This window comes from Ambystoma mexicanum, chromosome 10 (assembly GCF_040938575.1).
Source record: "Ambystoma mexicanum isolate Mex_15411 chromosome 10, UKY_AmexF1_1, whole genome shotgun sequence".
Classification (NCBI taxonomy): Eukaryota; Metazoa; Chordata; class Amphibia; order Caudata; family Ambystomatidae; genus Ambystoma; species Ambystoma mexicanum.
Window position 1 is genome coordinate 1,537,081,064 of NC_090932.1, and position 27,983 is coordinate 1,537,109,046.

General features: G+C 51.3%; 5 non-coding genes across 5 annotated transcripts; all 5 read right to left on the bottom strand.

Moving 5' to 3' along the window:
- Positions 1-5,047: 5,047 nt before the first annotated feature.
- Positions 5,048-5,188, bottom strand: LOC138496610 (U4 spliceosomal RNA). The gene has a single exon (XR_011278106.1). It is a non-coding gene; the product is annotated as a U4 spliceosomal RNA (small nuclear RNA).
- A 3,911-nt stretch (positions 5,189-9,099) lies between these two features.
- Positions 9,100-9,240, bottom strand: LOC138496775 (U4 spliceosomal RNA). The gene has a single exon (XR_011278256.1). It is a non-coding gene; the product is annotated as a U4 spliceosomal RNA (small nuclear RNA).
- A 3,504-nt stretch (positions 9,241-12,744) lies between these two features.
- On the bottom strand, positions 12,745-12,885 carry LOC138496690 (U4 spliceosomal RNA). The gene has a single exon (XR_011278179.1). It is a non-coding gene; the product is annotated as a U4 spliceosomal RNA (small nuclear RNA).
- Positions 12,886-16,400: 3,515 nt separating this feature from the next.
- Positions 16,401-16,541, bottom strand: LOC138496808 (U4 spliceosomal RNA). The gene has a single exon (XR_011278286.1). It is a non-coding gene; the product is annotated as a U4 spliceosomal RNA (small nuclear RNA).
- A 3,475-nt stretch (positions 16,542-20,016) lies between these two features.
- On the bottom strand, positions 20,017-20,157 carry LOC138496763 (U4 spliceosomal RNA). The gene has a single exon (XR_011278245.1). It is a non-coding gene; the product is annotated as a U4 spliceosomal RNA (small nuclear RNA).
- Between the last annotated feature and the right edge of the window lie 7,826 nt (positions 20,158-27,983).

A 27,983-nucleotide genomic window follows, 5' to 3' on the forward strand; every position in this document is an offset into this window, starting at 1 on the left:
AGTCCAGGGGGCAGGCATTGATATTTTATTTCTATCGCGCTCGTACACAAGTGTTTCAGAGCGTGACAAGGCAAGGGAGGGGAACAGAGGAGAATAAAACAGCGATCTTACTAGGCCCAGTGACATTGAGAACGCGCAAGTGTGAGGGGAAAAGTGCATGGAAGGGGGGAGAAGTGGAAAGTGCGAAGCAGAGGAGAAACAGATAAATAACAATAAATAAATAATAAAGGCAACAAACAGTGGTAGTGCAGCCAGCAATTTGCAAGTGCTACGTTTAAGGCAGCAGACAGGGTAGGTCTGATAAGTGCAGGAAGAAAGATGGTTCTCCTCAAGTTTTAGAGTGGCAGGGCGCTGTTCCAGAGGGAGGCCCCAGCCGAAGACGGAGATCTACCCCCAGCTCGTTTCTTTGATAAACGACTGACCCTGAGGGAGTTGGAGGTAGAGGAGTGAAGAGCTCGAGAGGGGAGGTATTTGCGGAGGAATAGCTGAAGGTATTTTGGACCGAGGCCCCAGAAAGCCTTGTGGACAAGGCAGAGGGTTTTGAATGATAGATGTCCAGTAAAAAGATACCATCCCTGTCCCCTGGGCCCCACTGGTCCTAACACAATGAACATGATTATGTGTATATGCAAGGCGCTGCACATTCATACAGCAATCACTCTATCATTCACATGAGCATCCATCACCATGCACTCACTCATAACGCATCCATACACATGTTTAAATAAAAACAATGAACATAAACGTACCTTCTGCATTGGCCTGTGTGTGGGTGCTGCTCCAGCTGCTCTGTCCGTATGTGCGAGGAGGCGCAGGAGCTCCCCCTCGGACATACAGACATGCAGTGCCCCAGCCAGCATTTCCAATGAGCTATGCAATGGTGGCGAAGCAAAACGCCCCAGCACTTGCAAGGCTCAGTGAGCATGTGCGGCTGGGGAACTAAACTGAACTGTCAAAGGGAAACAGTGTTTCCCTTTGACAGTTCAGCCAGCCCAGGAGCACTCCATTAGCTGGATAAAGCAGCTGAGGGAGTGCTCACTGTTTCACTTGGCTGGCTCCTTAGCTCCTCCATAATGGGTGAGGGGCCACTATGCAGTTAGTAATGTTGACCATTGTTGCTGAATATATCACAATTTACTTACATTTTAACACAAAGCACCCCTTTGGGTACTATTGAAACAGTGGGCTTCATAACTACTCTGGCGGTAGCTGTGCCGGTAAAACCGGCACGGCTGCCACTGGAGTTGCATCCGGGTCTGGCACCCGCAAATGGGAAATTACTAGGTCATGCCGAGTTAGGCGGACATGATAATTGCCCTTTCGAAGGTGCCGGTAGATCCCCATTCCCATTTGAGCCCCATATGGCTCAAATGGGAAGGAGGAGCTCGGATGCACCGGCACCGTTAATAACGGTGCCGGTGCATCCGACGAGCTGAGGTCAGACCTGGCGGGGGCTGTCAAGCACCCACGAGCACAACTCTTACTATGGCGGAACGGTAGCAACGGTGCCGGTAGCTTACCAGCACCGTTGTTACTGGTCCGCCATATTAGTAGTAATGAGGCCCAGTCTGTGACTAAAGGAATGAATATCCATTTACAACTGTGGGCCACTTTTTCATTGTTGCCTGAGACAGTTTCATGCTTCAGCCCGCCCATGTGGGCCACCCCAGCCCATTTCTTCCAATCTAAAAAAAAAAAAAAAAAAAATCTTTTTTCATGCTGAGCTCTCAGGGCCCCCCTGGGATGCACCCACGGACCCCTAGGGGGTTGCGACCCACAGTTTGAATACCACTGCCTTAGCATGATAGGTGGCCTGTTGGCAAGTGACCCCGCCCTCCTGAGAGATTATTGGGCAGGCCGCTGCCAAGGCAACATGGGAGAGGCTTGAGAATGCAAAGAGCCATTGGAGGATTGCACAGGAGCGAGGACAGCATCGAGAAATGGGCTCCTTTGGGGACAGGTGAAGTGATGCTCCACCAGGACGACCAGCTGTTTCTGCAGTGCAGCCAGGACATTGACAAGAAGTGAATCAATTTGTCTCTGAGCGTTCCAACTGTTGACCAAACCATTACAATTTCGATACATTTCCATGCCATCACATACCTACCTGTTTGTGGTAATTGCACTTGTCCTTGAAAATAGACCCGATTTTGCAGGGGACTCTGGGAAAAGTGAAAAGGTCCTATGTAATTCACGTCTTGTACCCTGTCTCATAGGTCGGACCCTGCAATTCTACTTCCACTCCATTGCCAAAAATGAAGCGGCCTTGCCCTGTTCAGGCTTTTTGCTGTAGCCCCTGGGCATTTGCAGAGCCATCTGCTTAGTGTGGCTCTGCCACTGAGGTCAGAAGAGAACATTTAGCCTGAGAAACGGCTGTCTGTGTGTGCAGCTTGGAGAAGACACTGTTGCCATGGGAAAGACATGCCTGTTTGCTGTGCAAATGAAGTGCAGACACAGACAGAAGAGACCACTTGACTGGTAGGAATTGAAGAACCTGACCAAGAGTGAGGAATTAGACCATCCGCACGGGGAGTGTGCGCTCCGCCTGGGCTGGTTTGATACTTTTAAAAAAGAAATGGAATGGTGGTAGGTAAACCTCCTGGAAATGTGTGGGGCTATTCCGCACACATTTCCCAATGGACACTGCACAACAAACACATAGTCAAGTGCACTCTGGGGGACACAGTCTACCGGTGCGGTCCTCCTGTCACATTTAGCTGCAATGTGACAGCCATGGGTACATCAAAGCATCTCTGAAGGGGGAAGGCAACGCCTTCCTCCGGCCCTGGTCAGCCTACTTAAAATAGCAAAGGCTCCATCGATATGCCCTGCCTATTGTTAGGTTCTCTCTGATGGCAGCGCATACTGATGAGAGTTAAGTGAAGCAGGCCTGCGAAGAGGCCTGTTCACAGAACTAACAAAGGGCAGGAAACCCCAACACCTTTTTCATATGCAATGTGTCAGCTTGAAGCTAGCTCCCACCCCTCTGTATGAAGGCCATTGAATGTCATGTGTGGAACAACTGTTTACAGTAGGCAACCGCTGCAGGGCCACCCCCTTTCAGAGGGAAGATATATGTGATTTGATGGGGACAGTCTGTTCTCGAGCTCAATTAACCAGAGAGCCACTTTGATCCACAGGAGACAGGAAGATGGGTGCGGCTTAGTAGTACATGTTGTCACCCCTTACCTTTCCTGTTGCAAAGCACTCTGGTCATGACCTTACGCATGACAGAAGATTGTTGGTGGGGACCCAGGATTGGGTCTTTAAGGTAGGCTTAGCATGCTCCAATCACTGGGGCCCATTTGGCTTTAAAAGAGGGCTGAGCCCCTCACTAAGCAGATCATCCGACGACTTCAAAAGGAGTACGAAGAAGGACTCATTCGGACCCTCGGTGATGGTACAGTCTGCCTCACAGCTTCCGCCAGTGAAGGAAGTCCAGGATTTCCAAGAGGGAAGCAAAATCCCTCCCAAAACATCTCCCAGGGAACAGAGGGAGATACCCGACTCAGAGGATCCATCAAGCAGCACCAGAACCGGTACCCAGCCAGCACACAGCGTGCCCTGCTAGGTTAAGCCAGCAAGCTTCCTAGGTGGGAAGTGCCAGAGAGTCTCTGAACAAAGGACAAGGCCGTTGCCGGCAAACACTCTTCTCAGCTTTGGGTCGGCCGCCTTAAACGTCGACCCAAGCATTGAGAAGAAGCTCGGAGGAGTGCCACAACAAGCATCAACCAGCGTCCATCTTTTAAGGACTTTTTCGAAGCAGTCGAGCTCTCAAACTGCGACCGGCTGCACCACTGCGGCTGTTCTCACGCTGCAGTCACTAAAGCCGTCTGAGAACCCTCGACCAGCGTTCCAGATCCACCAACCAGCACACAGACAACGATTCTTCACCCCGAGCCGCCGGGTAGGGCAGCCTGCAGCCGTCCGCCCAGCCTCGCTTACCAAACTGCCTGCCAACTGATATCCGCATCTGTCGTCCCTCTTGAACTCTGTCGCCGGAGCTACAAAGCATGCTGGAAGCGACTCGATGCTGTCGAGTACCAAGATCATCTCAAACACCAGTTACATTGTGGTTCTGTCCCCCTGGTCCTTCTCCGAAGGCCCTTAGTGACATTTACGACCCCTTGCTCCCTTGCTGCTGCAACCTAATAACCTTGAACAGTTCAGACTGATTGCTTTTCCGACTACACTCCTGTCAGTATCCAGAGTGCATCCCTCTCCTTTGTGAAACTGTCTGTCCCCTCTTTTCCTTTATAGGGTGGGTTGTATTTTGTAGTGTGTTAGAACTGTCTGTTGTATTAATACTAAAGTAGATATTTGTATACAACCTTGACTGGACAGTCCCTTTTATCAGTGGGTCACAATTGTTTTTTCGCTCTGTTGCAACTAACCAGCCTGACGTTCCGTCCACTGTTCGGACCCCTTCCGGTGTACTAGAGGTGTGGGACTGATTGATGGTCTAGAAAGCGATATTCCTCCCTGGACCACTAGTGCCCCGGAAGTTGATTCGTCACACCAAGAGAGGTCGGGTTGTTGACTCCACGTGAATATGTGTCTATAGAATGCATGGGGACAGAAATGCCCTTTTGCCTCTCTTGGGAAGACTGAGATGGTGAGCGAAGGCCAAAGGTAAAGCGACCCCTCTGCTGCGGTTGGCTTCAGTGGCAGCCAGACCTCCCTGAGTAACCATCCAACAATCTGATGACTTTCGCAAGAGCAGATGTGGCAAAGAGGATCGAAGGCAGACAGGTCACTGTCTGCTAGGTTCTGAAAGCTCATGGTTTTCATGTCGTGAGATCAGGACGGCAGCGAGACAACTGAGGCGCTTAATGCACCTGCTGCATGGTCACGGTTCCATAGTCTTCGCTGCGCCGCTTGGAGTTTACGAATGCGCTAGCTTCTGGAAGTAAACCCCTTTGTTGAGGGTAGGCCACGAGAGAACAAAGAATAGAAAGGATGGGTTCCGAAAAACACACCCCTCTTGCTAGGTCTTCTCCAGTGGAGTAAAAGCGTCATTGTCTCCTTTTCAAACAAATCGGTTCAGCCTCCGTAGAGACTGTCAAAAATTACCAATTCCAGCTATATTTCAAGCTGTCATGGCGGGGTATTGGGTAAAGTTTTCAATAAGCAATAATCGCGCCTCGGTTAAACCTCATGAGCTACGATACTGCCACTGCGCAAAGCTAAAGCACCTGACCCAGAGGCCTGTGCGCCCCGGGAATGGATTCCCATTTAACTTGCAGTGATCCCAGCAAGCTTCATCCTGAGCATCCTTTGTCAAACTCATAAAACCGCCTGGATTCCAGTGCCGAGATTTGTTGAGGTGAACACCTGTATCATCTTGCGCTCACCAAACTGACAGCAAATATAGTAGCAAGGTATGCATAGGATTCTGGGAGTAAACATGCAAATGAGCAGGCTGCTACCTGTGCGCTCTTTCCCTTAGCATGATAGGTGGCCTGTTGGCAAGTGACCCCGCCCTCCTGAGAGATTATTGGGCAGCCCGCTGCCAAGGCAACATGGGAGAGGCTTGAGAATGCAAAGAGCCATTGGAGGATTGCACAGGAGCGAGGACAGCATCGAGAAATGGGCTCCTTTGGGGACAGGTGAAGTCATGCTCCACCAGGACGACCAGCTGTTTCTGCAGTGCAGCCAGGACATTGACAAGAAGTGAATCAATTTGTCTCTGAGCGTTCCAACTGTTGACCAAACCATTACAATTTCGATACATTTCCATGCCATCACATATCTACCTGTTTGTGATAATTTCAGTTGTCCTTGAAAATAGACCCGATTTTGCAGGGGACTCTGGGAAAAGTGAAAAGGTCCTATGTAATTCACGTCTTGTACCCTGTCTCATAGGGCGGACCCTGAAATTCTACTTCCACTCCACTGCCAAAAATGAAGCGGCCTTGCCCTGTTCAGGCTTTTTGCTGTAGCCCCTGGGCCTTTGCAGAGCCATCTGCTTAGTGTGGCTCTGCCACTGAGGTCAGAAGAGAACATTTAGCCTGAGAAACGGCTGTCTGTGTGTGCAGCTTGGAGAAGACACTGTTGCCATGGGAAAGACATGGCTGTTTGCTGTGCAAATGAAGTGCAGACACAGACAGAAGAGACCACTTGACTGGTAGGAATTGAAGAACCTGACCAAGAGTGAGGAATTAGACCATCCGCACGGGGAGTGTGCGCTCCGCCTGGGCTGGTTTGATACTTTTAAAAAAGAAATGGAATGTTGGTAGGTAAACCTCCTGGAAATGTGTGGGGCTATTCCGCACACATTTCCCAATGGACACTGCACAACAAACACATAGTCAAGTGCACTCTGGGGGACACAGTCTACCGGTGCGGTCCTCCTGTCACATTTAGCTGCAATGTGACAGCCATGGGTACATCAAAGCATCTCTGAAGGGGGAAGGCAACGCCTTCCTCCGGCCCTGGTCAGCCTACTTAAAATAGCAAAGGCTCCATCGATATGCCCTGCCTATTGTTAGGTTCTCTCTGATGGCAGCGCATACTGATGAGAGTTAAGTGAAGCAGGCCTGCGAAGAGGCCTGTTCACAGAACTAACAAAGGGCAGGAAACCCCAACACCTTTTTCATATGCAATGTGTCAGCTTGAAGCTAGCTCCCACCCCTCTGTATGAAGGCCATTGAATGTCATGTGTGGAACAACTGTTTACAGCAGGCAACCGCTGCAGGGCCACCCCCTTTCAGAGGGAAGATATATGTGATTTGATGGGGACAGTCTGTTCTCGAGCTCAATTAACCAGAGAGCCACTTTGATCCACAGGAGACAGGAAGATGGGTGCGGCTTAGTAGTACATGTTGTCACCCCTTACCTTTCCTGTTGCAAAGCACTCTGGTCATGACCTTACGCATGACAGAAGATTGTTGGTGGGGACCCAGGATTGGGTCTTTAAGGTAGGCTTAGCATGCACCAATCACTGGGGCCCATTTGGCTTTAAAAGAGGGCTGAGCCCCTCACTAAGCAGATCATCCGACGACTTCAAAAGGAGTACGAAGAAGGACTCATTCGGACCCTCGGTGATGGTACAGTCTGCCTCACAGCTTCCGCCAGTGAAGGAAGTCCAGGATTTCCAAGAGGGAAGCAAAATCCCTCCCAAAACATCTCCCAGGGAACAGAGGGAGATACCCGACTCAGAGGATCCATCAAGCAGCACCAGAACCGGTACCCAGCCAGCACACAGCGTGCCCTGCTAGGTTAAGCCAGCAAGCTTCCTAGGTGGGAAGTGCCAGAGAGTCTCTGAACAAAGGACAAGGCCGTTGCCGGCAAACACTCTTCTCAGCTTTGGGTCGGCCGCCTTAAACGTCGACCCAAGCATTGAGAAGAAGCTCGGAGGAGTGCCACAACAAGCATCAACCAGCGTCCATCTTTTAAGGACTTTTTCGAAGTAGTCGAGCTCTCAAACTGCGACCGGCTGCACCACTGTGGCTGTTCTCACGCTGCAGTCACTAAAGCCGTCTGAGAACCCTCGACCAGCGTTCCAGAACCACTAACCAGCACACAGACAACGATTCTTCACCCCGAGCCGCCGGGTAGGGCAGCCTGCAGCCGTCCGCCCAGCCTCACTTACCAAACTGCCTGCCAACTGATATCCGCATCTGTCGTCCCTCTTGAACTCTGTCGCCGGAGCTACAAAGCATGCTGGAAGCGACTCGATGCTGTCGAGTACCAAGATCATCTCAAACACCAGTTACATTGTGGTTCTGTCCCCCTGGTCCTTCTCCGAAGGCCCTTAGTGACATTTACGACCCCTTGCTCCCTTGCTGCTGCAACCAAATAACCTTGAACAGTTCAGACTGATTGCTTTACCGACTACACTCCTGTCAGTATCCAGAGTGCATCCCTCTCCTTTGTGAAAATGTCTGTCCCCTGTTTTCCTTTATAGGGTGGGTTGTATTTTGTAGTGTGTTAGAACTGTCTGTTGTATTAATACTAAAGTAGATATTTGTATACAACCTTGACTGGACAGTCCCTTTTATCAGTGGGTCACAATTGTTTTTTCGCTCTGTTGCAACTAACCAGCCTGACGTTCCGTCCACTGTTCGGACCCCTTCCGGTGTACTAGAGGTGTGGGACTGATTGATGGTCTAGAAAGCGATATTCCTCCCTGGACCACTAGTGCCCCGGAAGTTGATTCGTCACACCAAGAGAGGTCGGGTTGTTGACTCCACGTGAATATGTGTCTATAGAATGCATGGGGACAGAAATGCCCTTTTGCCTCTCTTGGGAAGACTGAGATGGTGAGCGAAGGCCAAAGGTAAAGCGACCCCTCTGCTGCGGTTGGCTTCAGTGGCAGCCAGACCTCCCTGAGTAACCATCCAACAATCTGATGACTTTCGCAAGAGCAGAGGTTGAACAGATGTGGCAAAGAGGATCGAAGGCAGACAGGTCACTGTCTGCTAGGTTCTGAAAGCTCATGGTTTTCATGTCGTGAGATCAGGAATACAGCGAGACAACTGAGGCGCTTAATGCACCTGCTGCATGGTCACGGTTCCATAGACTTCGCTGCGCCGCTTGGAGTTTACGAATGCGCTAGCTTCTGGAAGTAAACCCCTTTGTTGAGGGTAGGCCACGAGAGAACAAAGAATAGAAGGGATGGGTTCCGAAAAACACACCCCTCTTGCTAGGTCTTCTCCAGTGGAGTAAAAGCGTCATTGGCCCTCATTACGACCCTGGCGGAATTCGCGGTGCAAAATGCACCGCGGAGCATGGCGGAAAGCCGCCGATAGCGCCATGGGGGTTGGCGGATTTACCACCCCATGCCGACCTTGGCGGAGCGGTAAATCCCCAATCCCCATTTTACCCTTCCCCATTCCCATTCTTGCCCCATAGGGTATAATGGGAGTGGGGAAGGAGTTAATTACGCCGCCGTAAAGTACGGCGGCGTAATTAACAACGAGGTCCCTTAGCGCCATGGTTTTCTCCGCCCGGTAAAACCAGGCGGAGAAAACCTCCATGGCTCTAAGGGAACTCGTAGTAGGGCGGACGGGTCCGCCGCGATTACCGCTGGCGGTATCCCACTCCGCCAGGGTCGTAATGAGGCCCATTGTCTCCTTTTCAAACAAATCGGTTCAGCCTCCGTAGAGACTGTCAAAAATTACCAATTCTAGCTATATTTCAAGCTGTCATGGCGGGGTATTGGGTAAAGTTTTCAATAAGCAATAATCGCACCTCGGTTAAACCTCATGAGCTACGATACTGCCACTGCGCAAAGCTAAAGCACCTGACCCAGAGGCCTGTGCGCCCCGGGAATGGATTCCCATTTAACTTGCAGTGATCCCAGCAAGCTTCATCCTGAGCATCCTTTGTCAAACTCATAAAACCGCCTGGATTCCAGTGCCGAGATTTGTTGAGGTGAACACCTGTATCATCTTGCGCTCACCAAACAGACAGCAAATATAGTAGCAAGGTATGCATAGGATTCTGGGAGTAAACATGCAAATGAGCAGGCTGCTACCTGTGCGCTCTTTCCCTTAGCATGATAGGTGGCCTGTTGGCAAGTGACCCCGCCCTCCTGAGAGATTATTGGGCAGGCCGCTGCCAAGGCAACATGGGAGAGGCTTGAGAATGCAAAGAGCCATTGGAGGATTGCACAGGAGCGAGGACAGCATCGAGAAATGGGCTCCTTTGGGGACAGGTGAAGTGATGCTCCACCAGGACGACCAGCTGTTTCTGCAGTGCAGCCAGGACATTGACAAGAAGTGAATCAATTTGTCTCTGAGCGTTCCAACTGTTGACCAAACCATTACAATTTCGATACATTTCCATGCCATCACATACCTACCTGTTTGTGATAATTGCACTTGTCCTTGAAAATAGACCCGATTTTGCAGGGGACTCTGGGAAAAGTGAAAAGGTCCTATGTAATTCACGTCTTGTACCCTGTCTCATAGGGCGGACCCTGCAATTCTACTTCCACTCCACTGCCAAAAATGAAGCGGCCTTGCCCTGTTCAGGCTTTTTGCTGTAGCCCCTGGGCCTTTGCAGAGCCATCTGCTTAGTGTGGCTCTGCCACTGAGGTCAGAAGAGAACATTTAGCCTGAGAAACGGCTGTCTGTGTGTGCAGCTTGGAGAAGACACTGTTGCCATGGGAAAGACATGCCTGTTTGCTGTGCAAATGAAGTGCAGACACAGACAGAAGAGACCACTTGACTGGTAGGAATTGAAGAACCTGACCAAGAGTGAGGAATTAGACCATCCGCACGGGGAGTGTGCGCTCCGCCTGGGCTGGTTTGATACTTTTAAAAAAGAAATGGAATGTTGGTAGGTAAACCTCCTGGAAATGTGTGGGGCTATTCCGCACACATTTCCCAATGGACACTGCACAACAAACACATAGTCAAGTGCACTCTGCGGGACACAGTCTACCGGTGCGGTCCTCCTGTCACATTTAGCTGCAATGTGACAGCCATGGGTACATCAAAGCATCTCTGAAGGGGGAAGGCAACACCTTCCTCCGGCCCTGGTCAGCCTACTTAAAATAGCAAAGGCTCCATCGATATGCCCTGCCCATTGTTAGGTTCTCTCTGATGGCAGCGCATACTGATGAGAGTTAAGTGAAGCAGGCCTGCGAAGAGGCCTGTTCACAGAACTAACACAGGGCAGGAAACCCCAGCACCTTTTTCATATGCAATGTGTCAGCTTGAAGCTAGCTCCCACCCCTCTGTATGAAGGCCATTGAATGTCATGTGTGGAACAACTGTTTACAGTAGGCAACCGCTGCAGGGCCACCCCCTTTCAGAGGGAAGATATATGTGATTTGATGGAGACAGTCTGTTCTCGAGCTAAATTAACCAGAGAGCCACTTTGATCCACAGGAGACAGGAAGATGGGTGCGGCTTAGTAGTACATGTTGTCACCCCTTACCTTTCCTGTTGCAAAGCACTCTGGTCATGACCTTATGCATGACAGAAGATTGTTGGTGGGGACCCAGGATTGGGTCTTTAAGGTAGGCTTAGCATGCTCCAATCACTGGGGCCCATTTGGCTTTAAAAGAGGGCTGAGCCCCTCACTAAGCAGATCATCCGACGACTTCAAAAGGAGTACGAAGAAGGACTCATTCGGACCCTCGGTGATGGTACAGTCTGCCTCACAGCTTCCGCCAGTGAAGGAAGTCCAGGATTTCCAAGAGGGAAGCAAAATCCCTCCCAAAACATCTCCCAGGGAACAGAGGGAGATACCCGACTCAGAGGATCCATCAAGCAGTACCAGACCGATACCCAGCCAGCACACAGCGTGCCCTGCTAGGTTAAGCCAGCAAGCTTCCTAGGTGGGAAGTGCCAGAGAGTCTCTGAACAAAGGACAAGGCCGTTGCCGGCAAACACTCTTCTCAGCTTTGGGTCGGCCGCCTTAAACGTCGACCCAAGCATTGAGAAGAAGCTCGGAGGAGTGCCACAACAAGCATCAACCAGCATCCATCTTTTAAGGACTTTTTCGAAGCAGTCGAGCTCTCAAACTGCGACCGGCTGCACCACTGTGGCTGTTCTCACGCTGCAGTCACTAAAGCCGTCTGAGAACCCTTGACCAGCGTTCCAGATCCACCAACCAGCACACAGACAACGATTCTTCACCCCGAGCCGCCGTGTAGGGCAGCCTGCAGCCGTCCGCCCAGCCTCGCTTACCAAACTGCCTGCCAACTGATATCCGCATCTGTCGTCCCTCTTGAACTCTGTCGCCGGAGCTACAAAGCATGCTGGAAGCGACTCGATGCTGTCGAGTACCAAGATCATCTCAAACACCAGTGACATTGTGGTTCTGTCCCCCTGGTCCTTCTCCGAAGGCCCTTAGTGACATTTACGACCCCTTGCTCCCTTGGTGCTGCAACCAAATAACCTTGAACAGTTCAGACTGATTGCTTTACCGACTACACTCCTGTCAGTATCCAGAGTGCATCCCTCTCCTTTGTGAAACTGTCTGTCCCCTGTTTTCCTTTATAGGGTGGGTTGTATTTTGTAGTGTGTTAGAACTGTCTGTTGTATTAATACTAAAGTAGATATTTGTATACAACCTTGACTGGACAGTCCCTTTTATCAGTGGGTAACAATTGTTTTTTCGCTCTGTTGCAACTAACCAGCCTGACGTTCCGTCCACTGTTCGGACCCCTTCCGGTGTACTAGAGGTGTGGGACTGATTGATGGTCTAGAAAGCGATATTCCTCCCTGGACCACTAGTGCCCCGGAAGTTGATTCGTCACACCAAGAGAGGTCGGGTTGTTGACTCCACGTGAATATGTGTCTATAGAATGCATGGGGACAGAAATGCCCTTTTGCCTCTCTTGGGAAGACTGAGATGGTGAGCGAAGGCCAAAGGTAAAGCGACCCCTCTGCTGCGGTTGGCTTCAGTGGCAGCCAGACCTCCCTGAGTAACCATCCAACAATCTGATGACTTTCGCAAGAGCAGAGGTTGAACAGATGTGGCAAAGAGGATCGAAGGAAGACAGGTCACTGTTCTGAAAGCTCATGGTTTTCATGTCGTGAGATCGGGAAGGCAGCGAGACAACTGAGGCGCTTAATGCACCTGCTGCATGGTCACGGTTCCATAGACTTAGCTGCGCCGCTTGGAGTTTACGAATGCGCTAGCTTCTGGAAGTAAACCCCTTTGTTGAGGGTAGGCCACGAGAAAGAATAGAAGGGATGGGTTCCAAAAAACACACCCCTCTTGCTAGGTCTTCTCCAATGGAGTAAAAGCTTCATTGTCTCCTTTTCAAACAAATCGGTTCAGCCTCCGTAGAGACTGTCAAAAATTACCAATTCCAGCTATATTTCAAGCTGTCATGGCGGGGTATTGGGTAAAGTTTTCAATAAGCAATAATCGCGCCTCGGTTAAACCTCATGTGCTACGATACTGCCACTGCGCAAAGCTAAAGCACCTGACCCAGAGGCCTGTGCGCACGGGAATGGATTCCCATTTAACATGCAGTGATCCCAGCAAGCTTCATCCTGAGCATCCTTTGTCAAACTCATAAAACCGCCTGGATTCCAGTGCCGAGATTTGTTGACGTGAACACCTGTATCATCTTGCGCTCACCAAACTGACAGCAAATATAGTAGCAAGGTATGCATAGGATTCTGGGAGTAAACATGCAAATGAGCAGGCTGCTACCTGTGCGCTCTTTCCCTTAGCATGATAGGTGGCCTGTTGGCAAGTGACCCCGCCCTCCTGAGAGATTATTGGGCAGGCCGCTGCCAAGGCAACATGGGAGAGGCTTGAGAATGCAAAGAGCCATTGGAGGATTGCACAGGAACAAGGACAGCATCGAGAAATGGGCTCCTTTGGGGACAGGTGAAGTGATGCTCCACCAGGACGACCAGCTGTTTCTGCAGTGCAGCCAGGACATTGACAAGAAGTGAATCAATTTGTCTCTGAGCGTTCCAACTGTTGACCAAACCATTACAATTTCGATACATTTCCATGCCATCACATACCTACCTGTTTGTGATAATTGCACTTGTCCTTGAAAATAGACCCGATTTTGCAGGGGACTCTGGGAAAAGTGAAAAGGTCCTATGTAATTCACGTCTTGTACCCTGTCTCATAGGGCGGACCCTGCAATTCTACTTCCACTGCCAAAAATGAAGCGGCCTTGCCCTGTTCAGGCTTTTTGCTGTAGCCCCTGGGCCTTTGCAGACCCATCTGCTTAGTGTGGCTCTGCCACTGAGGTCAGAAGAGAACATTTAGCCTGAGAAACGGCTGTCTGTGTGTGCAGCTTGGAGAAGACACTGTTGCCATGGGAAAGACATGCCTGTTTGCTGTGCAAATGAAGTGCAGACACAGACAGAAGAGACCACTTGACTGGTAGGAATTGAAGAACCTGACCAAGAGTGAGGAATTAGACCATCCGCACGGGGAGTGTGCGCTCCGCCTGGGCTGGTTTGATACTTTTAAAAAAGAAATGGAATGTTGGTAGGTAAACCTCCTGGAAATGTGTGGGGCTATTCCGCACACATTTCCCAATTGACACTGCACAACAAACACATAGTCAAGTGCACTCTGGGGGACACAGTCTACTGGTGCGGTCCTCCTGTCACATTTAGCTGCAATGTGACAGCCATGGGTACATTAAAGCATCTCTGAAGGGGGAAGGCAACACCTTCCTCCGGCCCTGGTCAGCCTACTTAAAATAGCAAAGGCTCCATCGATATGCCCTGCCTATCGTTAGGTTCTCTCTGATGGCAGCGCATACTGATGAGAGTTAAGTGAAGCAGGCCTGCGAAGAGGCCTGTTCACAGAACTAACACAGGGCAGGAAACCCCAACACCTTTTTCATATGCAATGTGTCAGCTTGAAGCTAGCTCCCACCCCTCTGTATGAAGGCCATTGAATGTCATGTGTGGAACAACTGTTTACAGTAGGCAACCGCTGCAGGGCCACCCCCTTTCAGAGGGAAGATATATGTGATTTGATGGAGACAGTCTGTTCTCGAGCTCAATTAACCAGAGAGCCACTTTGATCCACAGGAGACAGGAAGATGGGTGCGGCTTAGTAGTACATGTTGTCACCCCTTACCTTTCCGGTTGCAAAGCACGCTGGTCATGACCTTACGCATGACAGAAGATTGTTGGTGGGGACCCAGGATTGGGTCTTTAAGGTAGGCTTAGCATGCTCCAATCACTGGGGCCCATTTGGCTTTAAAAGAGGGCTGAGCCCCTCACTAAGCAGATCATCCGACGACTTCAAAAGGAGTACGAAGAAGGACTCATTCGGACCCTCGGTGATGGTACAGTCTGCCTCACAGCTTCCGCCAGTGAAGGAAGTCCAGGATTTCCAAGAGGGAAGCAAAATCCCTCCCAAAACATCTCCCAGGGAACAGAGGGAGATACCCGACTCAGAGGATCCATCAAGCAGCACCAGAACCGGTACCCAGCCACCACACAGCGTGCCCTGCTAGGTTAAGCCAGCAAGCTTCCTAGGTGGGAAGTGCCAGAGAGTCTCTGAACAAAGGACAAGGCCGTTGCCGGTAAACACTCTTCTCAGCTTTGGGTCGGCCGCCTTAAACGTCGACCCAAGCATTGAGAAGAAGCTCGGAGGAGTGCCACAAAAAGCATCAACCAGCGTCCATCTTTTAAGGACTTTTTCGAAGCAGTCGAGCTCTCAAACTGCGACCGGCTGCACCACTGTGGCTGTTCTCACGCTGCAGTCACTAAAGCAGTCTGAGAACCCTCGACCAGCGTTCCAGATCCACCAACCAGCACACAGACAACGATTCTTCACCCCGAGCCGCCGTGTAGGGCAGCCTGCAGCCGTCCGCCCAGCCTCGCTTACCAAACTGCCTGCCAACTGATATCCGCATCTGTCGTCCCTCTTGAACTCTGTCGCCGGAGCTACAAAGCATGCTGGAAGATACTCGATGCTGTCGAGTACCAAGATCATCTCAAACACCAGTTACATTGTGGTTCTGTCCCCCTGGTCCTTCTCCGAAGGCCCTTAGTGACATTTACGACCCCTTGCTCCCTTGGTGCTGCAACCAAATAACCTTGAACAGTTCACACTGATTGCTTTACCAACTACACTCCTTTCAGTATCCAGAGTGCATCCCTCTCCTTTGTGAAACTGTCTGTCCCCTGTTTTCCTTTATAGGGTGGGTTGTATTTTGTAGTGTGTTAGAACTGTCTGTTGTATTAATACTAAAGTAGATATTTGTATACAACCTTGACTGGACAGTCCCTTTTATCAGTGGGTAACAATTCTTTTTTCGCTCTGTTGCAACTAACCAGCCTGACGTTCCGTCCTCTGTTCGGACCCCTTCCGGTGTACTAGAGGTGTGGGACTGATTGATGGTCTAGAAACCGATATTCCTCCCTAGATCACTGGTGCCCCGGAAGTTGATTCGTCACACCAAGAGAGGTCGGGTTGTTGACTCCACGTGAATATGTGTCTTTAGAATGCATGGGGACAGAAATGCCCTTTTGCCTCTCTTGGGAAGACTGAGATGGTGAGCGAAGGCCAAAGGTAAAGCGACCCCTCTGCTGCGGTTGGCTACAGTGGCAGCCCGACCTCCCTGAGTAACCATCCAACAATCTGATGACTTTCGCAAGAGCAGAGGTTGAACAGATGTGGCAAAGAGGATCGAAGGCAGACAGGTCACTGTCTGCTAGGTTCTGAAAGCTCATGGTTTTCATGTCGTGAGATCAGGAAGGCAGCGAGACAACTGAGGCGCTTAATGCACCTGCTGCATGGTCACGGTTCCATAGACTTCGCTGCGCCGCTTGGAGTTTACGAATGGGCTAGCTTCTGGAAGTAAACCCTTTTGTTGAGGGTAGGCCACGAGAGAACAAAGAATAGAAGGGATGGGTTCCGAAAAACACACCCCTCTTGCTAGGTCTTCTCCAGTAAGAAGTAAAGGCGTCATTGTCTCCTTTTCAAACAAATCGGTTCAGCCTCCGTAGGGACTGTCAGAAATTACAAATTCCAGCTATATTTCAAGCTGTCATGGCGGGGTATTGGGTAAAGTTTTCAATAAGCAATAATCGCGCCTCGGTTAAACCTCATGAGCTACGATACTGCCACTACGCAAAGCTAAAGCACTTGACCCAGAGGCCTGTGCGCCCCGGGAATGGATTCCCATTTAACTTGCAGTGATCCCAGCAAGCTTCATCCTGAGCATCCTTTGTCAAACTCATAAAACCGCCTGGATTCCAGTGCCGAGATTTGTTGACGTGAACACCTATATCATCTTGCGCTCACCAAACTGACAGCAAATATAGTAGCAAGGTATGCATAGGATTCTGGGAGTAAACATGCAAATGAGCAGGCTGCTACCTGTGCGCTCTTTCCCTTAGCATGATAGGTGGCCTGTTGGCAAGTGACCCCGCCCTCCTGAGAGATTATTGGGCAGGCCGCTGCCAAGGCAACATGGGAGAGGCTTGAGAATGCAAAGAGCCATTGGAGGATTGCACGGGAGCGAGGACAGCATCGAGAAATGGGCTCCTTTGGGGACAGGTGAAGTGATGCTCCACCAGGACGACCAGCTGTTTCTGCAGTGCAGCCAGGACATTCCAAACCATTACAATTTCGATACATTTCCATGCCATCACATTCCTACCTGTTTGTGATAATTGCACTTGTCCTTGAAAATAGACCCGATTTTGCAGGGGACTCTGGGAAAAGTGAAAAGGTCCTATGTAATTCACGTCTTGTACCCTGTCTCATAGGGCGGATCCTGCAATTCTACTTCCACTCCACTGCCAAAAATGAAGCGGCCTTGCCCTGTTCAGGCTTTTTGCTGTAGCCCCTGGGCCTTTGCAGAGCCATCTGCTTAGTGTGGCTCTGCCACTGAGGTCAGAAGAGAACATTTAGCCTGAGAAACGGCTGTCTGTGTGTGCAGCTTGGAGAAGACACTGTTGCCATGGGAAAGACATGCCTGTTTGCTGTGCAAATGAAGTGCAGACACAGACAGAAGAGACCACTTGACTGGTAGGAATTGAAGAACCTGACCAAGAGTGAGGAATTAGACCATCCGCACGGGGAGTGTGCGCTCCGCCTGGGCTGGTTTGATACTTTTAAAAAAGAAATGGAATGTTGGTAGGTAAACCTCCTGGAAATGTGTGGGGCTATTCCGCACACATTTCCCAATGGACACTGCACAACAAACACATAGTCAAGTGCACTCTGGGGGACACAGTCTACTGGTGCGGTCCTCCTGTCACATTTAGCTGCAATGTGACAGCCATGGGTACATTAAAGCATCTCTGAAGGGGGAAGGCAACACCTTCCTCTGGCCCTGGTCAGCCTACTTAAAATAGCAAAGGCTCCATCGATATGCCCTGCCTATAGTTAGGTTCTCTCTGATGGCAGCGCATACTGATGAGAGTTAAGTGAAGCAGGCCTGCGAAGAGGCCTGTTCACAGAACTAACACAGGGCAGGAAACCCCAACACCTTTTTCATATGCAATGTGTCAGCTTGAAGCTAGCTCCCACCCCTCTGTATGAAGGCCATTGAATGTCATGTGTGGAACAACTGTTTACAGTAGGCAACCGCTGCAGGGCCACCCCCTTTCAGAGGGAAGATATATGTGATTTGATGGAGACAGTCTGTTCTTGAGCTCAATTAACCAGAGAGCCACTTTGATCCACAGGAGACAGGAAGATGGGTGTGGCTTAGTAGTACATGTTGTCACCCCTTACCTTTCCGGTTGCAAAGCACTCTGGTCATGACCTTACGCATGACAGAAGATTGTTGGTGGGGACCCAGGATTGGGTCTTTAAGGTAGGCTTAGCATGCTCCAATCACTGGGGCCCATTTGGCTTTAAAAGAGGGCTGAGCCCCTCACTAAGCAGATCATCCGACGACTTCAAAAGGAGTACGAAGAAGGACTCATTCGGACCCTCGGTGATGGTACAGTCTGCCTCACAGCTTCCGCCAGTGAAGGAAGTCCAGGATTTCCAAGAGGGAAGCAAAATCCCTCCCAAAACATCTCCCAGGGAACAGAGGGAGATACCCGACTCAGAGGATCCATCAAGCAGCACCAGAACCGGTACCCAGCCACCACACAGCGTGCCCTGCTAGGTTAAGCCAGCAAGCTTCCTAGGTGGGAAGTGCCAGAGAGTCTCTGAACAAAGGACAAGGCCGTTGCCGGCAAACACTCTTCTCAGCTTTGGGTCGGCCGCCTTAAACGTCGACCCAAGCATTGAGAAGAAGCTCGCAGGAGTGCCACAACAAGCATCAACCAGCGTCCATCTTTTAAGGACTTTTTCAAAGCAGTCGAGCTCTCAAACTGCGACCGGCTGCACCACTGTGGCTGTTCTCACGCTGCAGTCACTAAAGCAGTCTGAGAACCCTCGACCAGCGTTCCAGATCCACCAACCAGCACACAGACAACGATTCTTCACCCCGAGCCGCCGTGTAGGGCAGCCTGCAGCCGTCCGCCCAGCCTCGCTTACCAAACTGCCTGCCAACTGATATCCGCATCTGTCGTCCCTCTTGAACTCTGTCGCCGGAGCTACAAAGCATGCTGGAAGATACTCGATGCTGTCGAGTACCAAGATCATCTCAAACACCAGTTACATTGTGGTTCTGTCCCCCTGGTCCTTCTCCGAAGGCCCTTAGTGACATTTACGACCCCTTGCTCCCTTGGTGCTGCAACCAAATAACCTTGAACAGTTCACACTGATTGCTTTACCGACTACACTCCTGTCAGTATCCAGAGTGCATCCCTCTCCTTTGTGAAACTGTCTGTCCCCTGTTTTCCTTTATAGGGTGGGTTGTATTTTGTAGTGTGTTAGAACTGTCTGTTGTATTAATACTAAAGTAGATATTTGTATACAACCTTGACTGGACAGTCCCTTTTATCAGTGGGTAACAATTGTTTTTTCGCTCTGTTGCAACTAACCAGCCTGACGTTCCGTCCACTGTTCGGACCCCTTCCGGTGTACTAGAGGTGTGGGACTGATTGATGGTCTAGAAACCGAAATTCCTCCCTGGACCACTAGTGCCCCGGAAGTTGATTCGTCACACCAAGAGAGGTCGGGTTGTTGACTCCACGTGAATATGTGTCTATAGAATGCATGGGGACAGAAATGCCCTTTTGCCTCTCTTGGGAAGACTGAGATGGTGAGCGAAGGCCAAAGGTAAAGCGACCCCTCTGCTGCGGTTGGCTTCAGTGGCAGCCAGACCTCCCTGAGTAACCATCCAACAATCTGATGACTTTCGCAAGAGCAGAGGTTGAACAGATGTGGCAAAGAGGATCGAAGGCAGACAGGTCACTGTCTGCTAGGTTCTGAAAGCTCATGGTTTTCATGTCGTGAGATCAGGAAGGCAGCGAGACAACTGAGGCGCTTAATGCACCTGCTGCATGGTCACGGTTCCATAGACTTCGCTGCGCCGCTTGGAGTTTACGAATGCGCTAGCTTCTGGAAGTAAACCCCTTTGTTGAGGGTAGGCCACGAGAGAACAAAGAATAGAAGGGATGGGTTCCAAAAAACACACCCCTCTTGCTAGGTCTTCTCCAGTGGAGCAAAAGCGTCATTGTCTCCTTTTCAAACAAATCGGTTCAACCTCCGTAGAGACTGTCAGAAATTACCAATTCCAGCTATATTTCAAGATGTCATGGCGGGGTATTGGGTAAAGTTTTCAATAAGCAATAATCGCGCCTCGGTTAAACCTCATGAGCTACGATACTGCCACTGCGCAAAGCTAAAGCACTTGACCCAGAGGCCTGTGCGCCCCGGGAATGGATTCCCATTTAACTTGCAGTGATCCCAGCAAGCTTCATCCTGAGCATCCTTTGTCAAACTCATAAAACCGCCTGGATTCCAGTGCCGAGATTTGTTGACGTGAACACCTGTATCATCTTGCGCTTACCAAACTGACAGCAAATATAGTAGCAAGGTATGCATAGGATTCTGGGAGTAAACATGCAAATGAGCAGGCTGCTACCTGTGCGCTCTTTCCCTTAGCATGATAGGTGGCCTGTTGGCAAGTGACCCCGCCCTCCTGAGAGATTATTGGGCAGGCCGCTGCCAAGGCAACATGGGAGAGGCTTGAGAATGCAAAGAGCCATTGGAGGATTGCACAGGAGCGAGGACAGCATCGAGAAATGGGCTCCTTTGGGGACAGGTGAAGTGATGCTCCACCAGGACGACCAGCTGTTTCTGCAGTGCAGCCAGGACATTGACAAGAAGTGAATCAATTTGTCTCTGAGCGTTCCAACTGTTGACCAAACCATTACAATTTCGATACATTTCCATGCCATCACATACCTACCTGTTTGTGATAATTGCACTTGTCCTTGAAAGTAGACCCGATTTTGCAGGGGACTCTGGGAAAAGTGAAAAGGTCCTATGTAATTCACGTCTTGTACCCTGTCTCATAGGGCGGATCCTGCAATTCTACTTCCACTCCACTGCCAAAAATGAAGCGGCCTTGCCCTGTTCAGGCTTTTTGCTGTAGCCCCTGGGCCTTTGCAGAGCCATCTGCTTAGTGTGGCTCTGCCACTGAGGTCAGAAGAGAACATTTAGCCTGAGAAACGGCTGTCTGTGTGTGCAGCTTGGAGAAGACACTGTTGCCATGGGAAAGACATGCCTGTTTGCTGTGCAAATGAAGTGCAGACACAGACAGAAGAGACCACTTGACTGGTAGGAATTGAAGAACCTGACCAAGAGTGAGGAATTAGACCATCCGCACGGGGAGTGTGCGCTCCGCCTGGGCTGGTTTGATACTTTTAAAAAAGAAATGGAATGTTGGTAGGTAAACCTCCTGGAAATGTGTGGGGCTATTCCGCACACATTTCCCAATGGACACTGCACAACAAACACATAGTCAAGTGCACTCTGGGGGACACAGTCTACTGGTGCGGTCCTCCTGTCACATTTAGCTGCAATGTGACAGCCATGGGTACATTAAAGCATCTCTGAAGGGGGAAGGCAACACCTTCCTCCGGCCCTGGTCAGCCTACTTAAAATAGCAAAGGCTCCATCGATATGCCCTGCCCATCGTTAGGTTCTCTCTGATGGCAGCGCATACTGATGAGAGTTAAGTGAAGCAGGCCTGCGAAGAGGCCTGTTCACAGAACTAACACAGGGCAGGAAAACCCAACACCTTTTTCATATGCAATGTGTCAGCTTGAAGCTAGCTCCCACCCCTCTGTATGAAGGCCATTGAATGTCATGTGTGGAACAACTGTTTACAGTAGGCAACTGCTGCAGGGCCACCCCCTTTCAGAGGGAAGATATATGTGATTTGATGGAGACAGTCTGTTCTTGAGCTCAATTAACCAGAGAGCCACTTTGATCCACAGGACACAGGAAGATGGGTGCGGCTTAGTAGTACATGTTGTCACCCCTTACCTTTCCTGTTGCAAAGCACTCTGGTCATGACCTTACGCATGACAGAAGATTGTTGGTGGGGACCCAGGATTGGGTCTTTAAGGTAGGCTTAGCATGCTCCAATCACTGGGGCCCATTTGGCTTTAAAAGAGGGCTGAGCCCCTCACTAAGCAGATCATCCGACGACTTCAAAAGGAGTACGAAGAAGGACTCATTCGGACCCTCAGTGATGGTACAGTCTGCCTCACAGCTTCCGCCAGTGAAGGAAGTCCAGGATTTCCAAGAGGGAAGCAAAATCCCTCCCAAAACATCTCCCAGGGAACAGAGGGAGATACCCGACTCAGAGGATCCATCAAGCAGCACCAGAACCGGCACCCAGCTAGCACACAGTGTGCCCTGCTAGGTTAAGCCAGCAAGCTTCCTAGGTGGGAAGTGCCAGAGAGTCTCTGAACAAAGGACAAGGCCGTTGCTGGCAAACACTCTTCTCAGCTTTGGGTCGGCCGCCTTAAAGGTCGACTCAAGCCCTGAGAAGAAGCTCGGAGGAGTGCCACAACAAGCATCAACCAGCGTCCATCTTTTAAGGACTTTTTCGAAGCAGTCGAGCTCTCAAACTGCGACCGGCTGCACCACTGTGGCTGTTCTCACGCTGCAGTCACTAAAGCAGTCTGAGAACCCTCGACCAGCGTTCCAGATCCACCAACCAGCACACAGACAAGGATTCTTCACCCCGAGCCGCCGTGTAGGGCAGCCTGCAGCCGTCCGCCCAGCCTCGCTTACCAAACTGCCTGCCAACTGATATCCGCATCTGTCGTCCCTCTTGAACTCTGTCGCCAGAGCTACAAAGCATGCTGGAAGCGACTCGATGCTGTCGAGTACCAAGATCATCTCAAACACCAGTTACATTGTGGTTCTGTCCCCCTGGTCCTTCTCCGAAGGCCCTTAGTGACATTTACGACCCCTTGCTCCCGTGCTGCTGCAACCAAATAACCTTGAACAGTTCACACTGATTGCTTTACCGACTACACTCCTGTCAGTATCCAGAGTGCATCCCTCTCCTTTGTGAAACTGTCTGTCCCCTGTTTTCCTTTATAGGGTGGGTTGTATTGTGTAGTGTGTTAGAACTGTCTGTTGTATTATTACTAAAGTAGATATTTGTATACAACCTTGACTGGACAGTCCCTTTTATCAGTGGGTAACAATTGTTTTTTCGCTCTGTTGCAACTAACCAGCCTGACGTTCCGTCCACTGTTCGGTCCCCTTCCGGTGTACTAGAGGTGTGGGACTAATTGATGGTCTAGAAAGCGATATTCCTCCCTGGACCACTAGTGCCCCGGAAGTTGATTCGTCACACCAAGAGAGGTCGGGTTGTTGACTCCACGTGAATATGTGTCTATAGAATGCATGAGGACAGAAATGCCCTTTTGCATCTCTTGGGAAGACTGAGATGGTGAGCGAAGGCCAAAGGTAAAGCGACCCCTCTGCTGCGGTTGGCTTCAGTGGCAGCCAGACCACCCTGAGTAACCATCCAGCAATCTGATGACTTTCGCAAGAGCAGAGGTTGAACAGATGTGGCAAAGAGGATCGAAGGCAGACAGGTCACTGTCTGCTACGTTCTAAAAGCTCCTGGTTTAATGTCGCGAGATCAAGAAGGCAGCGAGACAACTGAGGCGCTTAATGCACCTGCTGCATGGTCACGGTTCCATAGACTTAGCTCCGCCGCTTGGAGTTTACGAATGCGCTAGCTTCTGGAAGTAAACCCCTTTGTTGAGGGTAGGCCACGAGAGAACCAAGAATAGAAGGGATGGGTTCCGAAAAACACACCCCTCTTGCTAGGTCTTCTCCAGTGGAGTAAAAGCGTCATTGGCCCTCATTACGACCCTGGCGGAAAGCGACTGACCGGAGCGCCACAGCGTAAATAGCGTTTCCGCCATTGCACGAGGGAGCAAAGTGCGGCCCATTCCGACCCATCGGGCACGAGCACCACGGCATGGCGGAAGTGCAAAGTCCGCGATGGCGGAAATGACCCCAAAACGGCCCACACCGCCGCCGTACGGCGCCCTAGGTGCAATACCGCCACCCCTCTTAGCGGTCACCGCAGTGTGCGCCTACCGGAAAGTACGGTGGCCGGAAATATACGGAAACGGAAGCTAAAACATGGGCCCGGAACGGGAAACATCCCGGCGTACACCTATAAATACACTAAAACCACACAACCACTAAAATCACTACCCCGAAACACACCCCAACCCGCCAACCACCCTAGCGAAACCAAGAATAATGGGAAAAGCAGCGAAGAAAGCGTGCGACCGCAAGCGGCAGGTCCACTTCTCCCGTGAGGAACTCACCGTGCTAACAGAGACCCTCCAGGAGAATGCTGCCGTCGTCTTCTCCACGCAAATGACCAGGACGGCACTTGCAAACAAGAAGGCCATATGGGCTCTGGTGGCACAGCGGGTAAGTGCGGTGGGGACCGCACCCCGCACCCCACAGCAATGCCGCAAGCGATGGGACGACCTGCGGATACGCGTCCGCAGCATACTCTCTGCCAACCGCAACATTGCCACAGCCACCGGGGGAGGTCCTGAATCACCCATCAAGTTGACCCCCTGGGAAGAAATCTGTGCCTCCACCATCGGAATGGAGAGCATAGAGGGAGTCGGAGGGATGGAGAAAGGAGTGCAGACATCCGAAGATTCAGGTAGGTGGCCCAGATAAAACAATGCCAAATCCACAAAGTCCATTCATGTGAAGTACCATGTGTCCCCATAGTGCAACAGAAACACATGTCCAGGAGAACGTCCACACACATCGGCCTGATAGCGCACGTTAAAACCCACAATAAATACATAATTAATTAAAAACCCCTAAAACACGCACCACACGTGCAGCAGGCACACCCTAACTGCAGGCTGCCAAACAACTGCACCCTCACTCCACACACAAATGAAACCACCCCCAAGACCCCGACCCAAATCACCCTCAGGCACCACCCCAATGCATGTGATACAATGCCATTCCAATTCCCACTGACCCATCAATAACCCTCGCCCTCCTTTACTCCACCACAGGGTCCGATCCGAACGACGAGCTACAGGACACCCCTACCAGCACACCTGCAAAGAGGGCCAAGACCAACGGCCAGAGACCCTCCACCTCAGCTGCACGCATCAAGACACGGCAGCAGCACAAATCAGGTGGCAGCACAGAGGAGGGAACATCAACAGGCACCCCAGCAGCCAGCATGCCCACAACACCAGCACCACAGGTCCCCCCAATGGATGCCACAGAAGGCACTGCCTCTGGTGGCAGCAGCACCATAGGTGACACCCCATTGATGGCAGCATGCTCCGACACAGAAGACGGGGATGTCGAGGTCAGATCCATCCATGACCTGTCCCAATCCCCCTGTCTGTCCCCTCCCGTACAACATGAGGATACCACGCAGGGGCACCCACAAGACGACGACTGGCCATCCCCCACAAGCCCTGTGGCAAGGCAACATGAGGACAACAGCCCCTCTGTGACACCACCGCAAATGGCCATGGCCCAGCAGAGGCAACAGTCCCTCGACAAGTTAATCGTCCAACAGCAGCAAATGGCCACACTCCTCAAGGGCCATGCCGATGAATGTGGGGGCACCAAGGCAGACATAGAAACATCAACAGAGACACTTAGGGCAGAAATGGAGAGAGGTACAGAGACGCTAAGGGCACAAATTGAGAGTAGCACCGAGAGCCTGAGAGTCCAAATGGAGAGTAGCACCGATAGCCTGAGAGTCCAAATGGAGAGTAGCACCGAGAGCCTGAGGGGGGAACTGCATGCGACGTCCAAAGACGTATGTGCCGAACTTGCCGCAGTGCGCCGTGTGCTCACTGAGCTCTCGCAAACCCTTAGGGACATGCATGGACGTGAGCAGGCAGACACATCATCCGTTGCAAGTTCCGTCCAGGGCAGCCCCCAACGTAGATCTGGAAGGAACCTGCGCTCCACAGGCAGGGGTGCCCCTGATACCCGCAGAGGGGGCATGCAATAGCGGCAGCCCACTGACAATGAGCATCTTTGGACACTGGTGTTCGGGGGGGGAGGTAGGAGGGTGGAGGGGGTGTGTTGGGCTCACTTGGGTGGCGGGTCGATAGGGTGTTCAACATGATGTCACATATGCCATAAAAAGTGCACGATCAACCGATGAGAAGTGTGGACATTGATCTTTGTGTACTAGGCCATCATAGGCGTACAGTCCATATTGTGCATGTCCCAGACACACGCAGTGCCACGAGTCCCGTGTCCATGCATCAGCCACCAGGCGTGAGTGCTAGAAGCATACATCAATGAGATGCTGACGAATGTCACGGCCCTCCGGTGCCTCGCAGACTCCATGAGGTGCTGCCACATCCCCACCCTCATCATGACCATCTTCAGGTGCTTGCAGTTCTGCGTCAGGGGGCATGGGCACATTTCTACGTACGCACATGTTGTGGAGCATGACACATGCCATCACCATCTTTGCAACCTTCTCATGGCGGTACAGGAGTGCCCCGCCAGACCTGCTGAGGCAGCGGAAACGACCCTTCAGTAGGCCGAATGCCTGTTCAATGACTACACGGGTACGTGAGTGGGCATGGTTGTAGTCCTCCTCATGCTGGTCCCGTGGGTTCCGGACTGGTGTGAGGAGCCATCTCTTCAGTGGATATCCAGCATCACCTGTATGTGGACGAGAAACGTATGATGTGGAATGCCATTGATACGTACGCACACCCCCCCCCCCTTCCTGGCAGGTCATTGCCGCATCACATACCCCACATCATCATGCATGTAATGAGACTCACCGAGTAGCCAGGATCTGTTCCCTGCGTGTCGTTCCATGTAGCGTGGTATTGTAGAGTTCCTCAAGACCATAGAATCATGGGTTGATCCAGGGAATCGGGCACAACAATGTGTAATGATCCTGTTGGAGTCACACACCATCTGTACATTCAGGGAATGAAATTGTTTTCGGTTGCGGTACTGGGCCTCCATGGCATGTGGGACGACCAATTCAACATGGGTGCAGTCGATGGCACCAATGCAACCCGGTATGCCGGCAAGTGCATGGAATCCCACTTTTGTGTTGGTTATTTCCAGCTCCGAGCGTGGTAGAGAGATGTAGTCGTCTGCGTGCTTCAGGAGGGCATCGAGCACTAGCAATAGTGTCCGTGAGAACAGTGGCTGAGAAATGCCATGCAACTGTCCGACTGTGCGCTGGTAGGTGCCTGTGGCCAGGAAGTGTAGTACAGACACCACCTTCAGTAGGGGTGGGATGGCGGTTGGGCTGTCTATCATGCTGACAAGGTCAGCCTGTGTCATGTCCACAATGGCGGCTATGGTGTCCCGGTCCAGACGGTAGAGGGTGTGGATCTGCTCATCAGTGAGGTTGAACGGATGTGCTCGGAGGCGTGGTATTGCGGGCTGCCTGCGTGGTGGTAGTGGCTGTGCTGGTGGGCCTTGCTGGCCCTGCCTTGGCCTCCTCCTCCTTCTGCGTCTCCTCCGTGCGGCTGGTTGTAGTTGGTGTTCGTCTACCTCTTGGAGTCGGAGCACTTGCAGTGCTATCAGGTCCCCCAGGGCCAACATCGCGAGTCCTGCCGGTAGCATTTCGGTGTGGTTGTGGGAGGGGACTGGCTGTGCAATTTATGTGTTTTCAGGCTGTATGGCCTCCACCTGTGGTGATTAATTCCACCTGTGCAAACTGCTCTCCCCTTTGGCCGAGCACGTCCCGCGCACAACGCTGCAATTCGGGGAATGGCATCTTGCTATTGCAATCATGTATTTGTACCCGATGGCCGTGTAAGATTGGTTGATATGTTCATTCTGCTGTGGTCCCATTGTTTCACGTACTATCTGTGCAGTCGCGAACAGACTTGTGAGGGGTCAGTGGGACGTAGTACTCGGTTAACGGTGGGCCCTCATGCATCACTGTACCGAGTTGCAACGACGGGCGGGGCGTCCCATTCGTGGGTGAAGGCAGTTGCCATTTTCACACACAGCCGCACTCGATGGGATGATTAGTGATTTCAAACGGCCACAGATGCCTTTTCGACGTGATGTTGCAAATGAGGAATTCGAAGGGCGGCGCTTTCGGTTTCCAGCTAGCGGCGAGGAGATGCCCACAGGTCTGACTGCAAATGTAACGTTCTATTGTTCTATGTCCTTGAGACAGGGCC